The sequence below is a fragment of the Centroberyx gerrardi genome, chromosome 21 (genome assembly GCF_048128805.1).
Source record: "Centroberyx gerrardi isolate f3 chromosome 21, fCenGer3.hap1.cur.20231027, whole genome shotgun sequence".
NCBI classification, from domain to species: Eukaryota; Metazoa; Chordata; class Actinopteri; order Beryciformes; family Berycidae; genus Centroberyx; species Centroberyx gerrardi.
In genome coordinates this window covers 19,098,591-19,104,898 of record NC_136017.1, presented here as the reverse complement: position 1 = coordinate 19,104,898, position 6,308 = coordinate 19,098,591, and positions in this window count along the sequence as shown.

The following is a 6,308-nucleotide window of genomic DNA, read 5'->3' as shown; positions in this document are numbered from 1 at the left end:
ATATTAACAGGTGATTATGATCAAAAGACAGCCACAGCCAATTAGCTGTGTATATGGTAAAGCACCATATTGGTAGGAAATGCATGTAACATAATGGGGATACTATGAATTACTTGAGTACTTATAAGAGTAATAGTATTACCAATATACTGCTACTACTGCTACTACTACTCCTGATAGTATTACTGTTATGCTGTTTTTGTAAAAATTCATATGGCAAATATAAGTATAGTGCATGAATAGAATAGAATAGAATAGAATAGACTACTCTTCCCTCTTGTGGCAGGCTTCAATATTACAACTTTTAACAACCTGCAGTTGATACTGAAATCTGAATATATGGAAGATTACCATGCATAATGTAAGCGCATTCAGGAGAGCACCCTTATAATTATATATATATATATATATATATATATATATATATATATATATATATATACATATTATATATATATATATATATATATACACACACATATATATATATATATATATATATATATATATATATATATATATATATATATACATATATATATATATATATAATTATAAGGGTGCTGAATATAAATGCTGAAAACCACTTATGTATAAAAAAAAATAATAATAATTGAAGACCTATTTTAATGCTACAACCTACACTGTATGGACACTGAGACCAAAATGGAAACAATGAAAATCAAAATGACTCCTATCCACCTCTGCTATTGGAAAAAATAAATAGAAGAAACACATTCCACAGTGTGTAATTACTGAATAGGATGCATCAGCAGGGAACTGAGATGTGCAGAATGTTTAGTGAGATGTTTAGTGTTTAATGTCAGTGAGCAAAAAGACTGCCACAGAACTCCTTCGAGGCAATTGTAAAATGACCAATGTAACTGGAATAACAAATTGCACTGGAAAATTAATGGAGTCATATGTAGCCTATAGTGCCTCCCATATTAATTTTATTAGATAAACTTACATTATTCCCTTCAAAATTAGTATAGGGTTACTAAAAATGATATTCAAAATGCCAATCCTTTGAGCAAATTTTTGTGAACCACCTCCTTGGATTTCAAGGGACCTTATTATTTTTAATGTATTTTATTTAGAACACACTTTTCATTTAAAGCTAACCCGAAAATGCTTCATGAAAAAGATGAGTAAAATTTGGTAAAACACAACAGGAAAGAAAATGAAATGCAAAGCAAAGAAGTGGCAGGTTATTTACTAGTGTGCAGAAAATGCCTTTTGTCTAAAGAAAGGTTTTCAGGCCTGTTTAAAAAAACAAGACTAGGTCAAAACCTAGTATATGGCTGGACCGTGTATGGGTGTGCCACGTGCCACGGCCGACCAATGGTGTAACTAACTCCGCTGTAGACTGTTAATACAGAATAATAGTCCATACATCCATACTGTTCTCCGTTCCAGCGCGTCCCGTCTCCTCTCTCCGCCGCTGTCCTCTCCACCGCGGCCACGGCCCGCATTGATCCTCCCGAACCAAGCGCCAGTCGCTCTGGTACCCATCGGTGCCGAAAATGGCGTTCGCCGGACACCCGGTGACGCATCGGCATCGGAACCCCCGCCAAAATCTCGGCCGGATCACCGGGAACAAATCGGCGCCCAGCTATCGGCACTGGCCGGAACCGTGCCCCCAGGAAACTCCGGGAAGCGTCAGCAGTAGCCTTCAGCGCGCCGAAACCTCCATGCTTGGCTGTGTCTCTCTCTCCGCCGACAGAACAGAGGGCTGTCAGGTGGACTGACCTCGCGCATATGCATCGAAATAAACCGCGATATGATATAATTGTATAGATTCTACTTTAGCTTCAGCTTACATGCATGATATTGGTCAGCCTGCTTACTGTGTGGGAGAAACGGGCTCCCGATCTCAGCGGAGAAACAAGATGGCCGAGAAAATGAATCTTAAATGTCTGGCTCTGTGATCCTATGATGTGCCACGTGCCACGGCCGACCAATGCTGATATTCATCTTGATGTTTTGGCAATATTGTCTGTGAACTTTCATGCCAATAAAGCACATTGAATTGAATTGAATTGGTGTGACTTCATCACTCAGTCAGTCACTCAGTCAGTCAGTGAGTGAGTGACAGACATTCGCGTTTATAGGGCTGGCCCCGCTGTTGCGGTCCAGCCAAAAAGCCCAATGTCTGAGGTGCCCTCTGGTGGTCGGGCAGTTCATAACATGGTCTCCTATGTATGAAGCTGTGTGGAGCTTAGTCCTGGGGGCTTAGAGGCTGCACTGACCTGAGGGTTAGAGGGTTAGAAGTTCCTTGAGGTAGTGTGGGGCATTTCCATGGATGCACTGGAGAGTCAGGAGAAGGGTTTTAAATTCAAGCCTGATGATTATGACACAGCCAGGACCCCTTGTGGGATCCCGCCGGTGACAAGGTGTGCCATGGATCTGTAGTCTCTCAGTGAAATATATTCAGTTCTACCAGAGAGGTAGGACTGAAACCAGGTCAAGGTAGAGCCAGAGAGTCCAATCCAAGAGCCCAATTTTTATTGATAGACGAGAACATAGTGGAGGGATACATGCCTCCGCTATGTTCTCTTCTATCAATAAAAATGCTATTTGGTGAAATTATGCTCTAAAAAATATGACCAAACGTCAGTTGAAAATCACAGTAGCGGGATCTGTTGTTGAATCTGTTCACAAACGTGTTAAATGTCAGTTTTCAGGCTATTTTCGTGGCCTCATTCAAATGATTTGGAAATAAAAATCTGGACGCTACAAACTCGTCCCAGCTGCATCCAATCATGGTGATTAGTTTATATTATGGATTTCATGGCGGTCAAGTGCCAAATAACCCCCATGTTAAAACTAAGTGGAATATTGCTTTAAGTAAAATTGAGCAACTTGCCCGGTAAGGGTTGAAAACAAAGCAAATATACTCGGCTAGAGCTTATTATATTGTATTCACTGCGCCAGGGAAACTCAGTCAGTCCCTGCAAGTCTTCAAAAAGATTTAAAATAATATTTAAACCAACAGGGGGCCATTGTGGGGATTTTGTTAAAGAAGTGGAATGCTGTGTGTTTGCGTCTCTGTATGTGTATGTGTGAACATGTGAGTGTATTCTATATACTGTATGTGTAAGTGCAAATACTGTATGTGTGCACTCATGTGTCTGCTGTAGGTATGTGTGTGTGTGCTGTGTATATAATATGTATATGTAGCGTGTGATTGTGTGTGTGTGTGTGCGTGTAAGGAACTTTAACTTGAGTGGTGCTGGTCCCTGGGTGGCAGAGGGGTTTAAGCTCCTGGTCATGTGGGGATCAACCTCCATTTAATCCTCTGGAGAGAGAGAGAGAGAGAGAGAGAGAGAGAGAGAAATCAAGGGAGAGAGAGGGGTCGATTGTACTTATTGTTGACCAACTGTGCTTAAGGCGCAGTACAGACTAGAGATCCCCATAGCCACAAGCAAAAGGAGTTTGTAAATTTCATACAAACTCTAAACATCTATACCCGGATAATACACATTGTCCTTGGAATTTTGGACCTGCAATCTCAGAATCTAGAATCTCTGGCGTCTGCCCGGAATCTGGGAACTAGTTGGGAATCTTAGAGGCATTCCACAATCTTTGGAACCTTGGAAACTCTCTGAGAACCATTTTGGATCCATTCTGGAATACTGGAAGCATTCCAAGATCATATCCTCTTTGCAGAACTTCAACCGACTGCAGAATCCCTCTCTCTCATTCAAATTCCAGCAATTTTGTAGCTAGCTGGGAATCTCAGAGTCATTCCAGAATCCGAGGCCTCTTGGAACCTCAGAAACACACTAAGATCCACCTTGGACCCATTTTGGAATCTGGGATCCATTTCAGAGTCTTAGATTCATTTTGGACTATTCTGGAATATTGGACTCATTCCAGAATCTGTGGAACCTCGTCAACCACGGAAACACGCTGAGATCCATCTTGGACCTGATTGGGAATATTGGACCCATTCCAGAATCTTAGCCTTCTGCTTTGGTACATCAGAAATACTCCATACTCTACAATCCCTCTTGGACCCAATCTGGAATACTGGACCCATTTCAGAATCTTGCAGAACATCGGACTGATCCTGTAATCTCAGGCACCCAGTTTTCCTAAGTAAGTGTCCCAACATCTTCCAAAACTGCCCCAATGGCTCAATCGGACTCCCAACCCAGCCCAGACCTGTCAAATGGCACAGCTGTCCACAGCCCTGTAGGTTCTTGTTCAGACCTGGATACCCAGAGGGGGAGAGAGGACAAGGAGGGAGGAGAAGAGGATGATGAGGAGGTGGAACTAGCAGAAGAGGTAGGGGAGGATGTTTTGATGATGGGAGAAGCAGGAGAGGAGCAAGCCGAGGGAGAAGGAGATGGAGAGCAGGGAGAAAGAGAGGAAATAAAAATTATCCAAGTGGCCCTGTTACCGAATGGAGAAATAGGAGTGGAGGAGGGAGGAGAAGGAGAAAGAGGAGGGGAAGAGGGTGAAAGAGGAATGGAAGTGATGGAGGAAGAGCATGAAAAGACAGATGAACAAACTGAAAGAGAGTGCAAAAGGGAGGGAGAGGAAGAGTCAAAAGAAACACGGAGAAACATTCAGAGTTCATCTTGTTTATCAGCATCGCCAGAGGTTGAGAAAGGTAGCCAACCATCATTAGATAGAGATAATGAAGAAGACAGGGGAAAAGAAGAAAATATAGAAGAGACAGTGATACAAAGTGCAGAAAAGGAAGCGACAGAAAAGGGGAGGGATGGAGAGAAAGACGAGGGAGACAGGGGGTCAAATGACCAGGTATTGTCCACCTGCAATGATGTGGAGTGTGGACAGGATGAGTTGGGAAAGACAAAGAGCACCAAGTTGTCCTTTGATAACACTGACAAAACAGAGGCTGCTATTCCATCCACTAATTGTGAGCTAACAGGAAGTGTTGAGTATGCAGCAATAGATGTGATGTCGTCAGTGTTGACCCCTGTTACCATGGGGATAAATGAAAAGGTGAAAATTCAAGATGATTTCTGCCAAACTGCATTTATTAGTGACAATGTCATAACTGTGCAGACAAGTGCTGCAATGGAAGTGGTGGCCAATCAGAACAGCCAATCAACCAATGAGAATGAAGCAAGTATGAAAAATATTAACAAGACGGACAACTCTCAAGCCAACAACCAGGAAGTTAAGTCTATTAATAATAACATCACATGGCAAGATGAGGATGGCAGAGAAGCAAAAGTGGAAGATGAAGCAACCAATGAACCTGTGAAAGATGCAATGTCCATTTCTGATGATGTTCTAGACATAGGAGGTGAAACGATACAAAAGGTAGAGCAACCAGATTTGGCCTCTGTACCTGCTGTTTTAGAAGAGGAGGTTGATGAATGTGCAGAACAGCCTCAGACTCAAACTCCAGAGGGTGAATTGACTAAGACTTGTGCTATAGAGGTGGTGATTGGCTCATGTACAGAACACCCACTGGTGACAGAAGGAGGAAGCGAAGGAACAGGAAAGGGAGGGATCAAACAGAGGCAGCAGGGGGAGGAGAAGCAACAGGTTGGGGTTAATACTCTAACAGGGATGGATGGGGGAGGGAAGAGGACAGTAGAGGAGGAGGAGAAGACAGGTGATAATGTTGTTGGGGAAGTAATGGATGAGAAGGAGCACAGAGGAAGAGGAGGTGTAGCAATGGAGGAACGGAAGATTCTAGAGCTTGAAACTTCAAACAAAGAAGACCTGATTAAAAACCAGGCTAAAGTTGGTCCTCCACAGTCAATACCAGAGATTTTGGAGGACTTAACTTTAGATGCACAGCAAGATGTGGATTTGGACCAGGTGGAAGAGGCCATCGAGATGGAGGAGGGCGGTGAAATTGAATCAGACCAGCCAGGAGGAGAGGTCACTTCAGAGGAGCCCAAGTCCACAACAGAACGGGGAGTTGAATTCCAAGAACAGCTTTCCCAGCTCTTCATAGGAGACAAATTGAGAGAACAACTATTAGAAAAGGCCCTTGTAGAAGAGGAGAGGGGAAGAGGAGGAGCAGAAGAGGAAGCAATGGAGGGAGGAGTAGACATGGCGGAGGAGCCGGTGACTGTTTTAGATGATGAAATTGAAGTGACAGAGGAGGATAGAAGTAAAGAATTAGAAGAGCCAAAGTCTGCTGCCACTACAGCTGCTTCTGAGGGTGCCATAGCCAATACGAAGGATGGAGAGAATCAAGAACTGGATGGAAGGAGGGCTGAAACAGGTAGAGGGAAGGATGAGGAACAGAAAGATGAAAACAAAGAGGTAGAGATGGAGCTAAATGGAAGAGTGAAAGGACTGAGGCAGGTGAT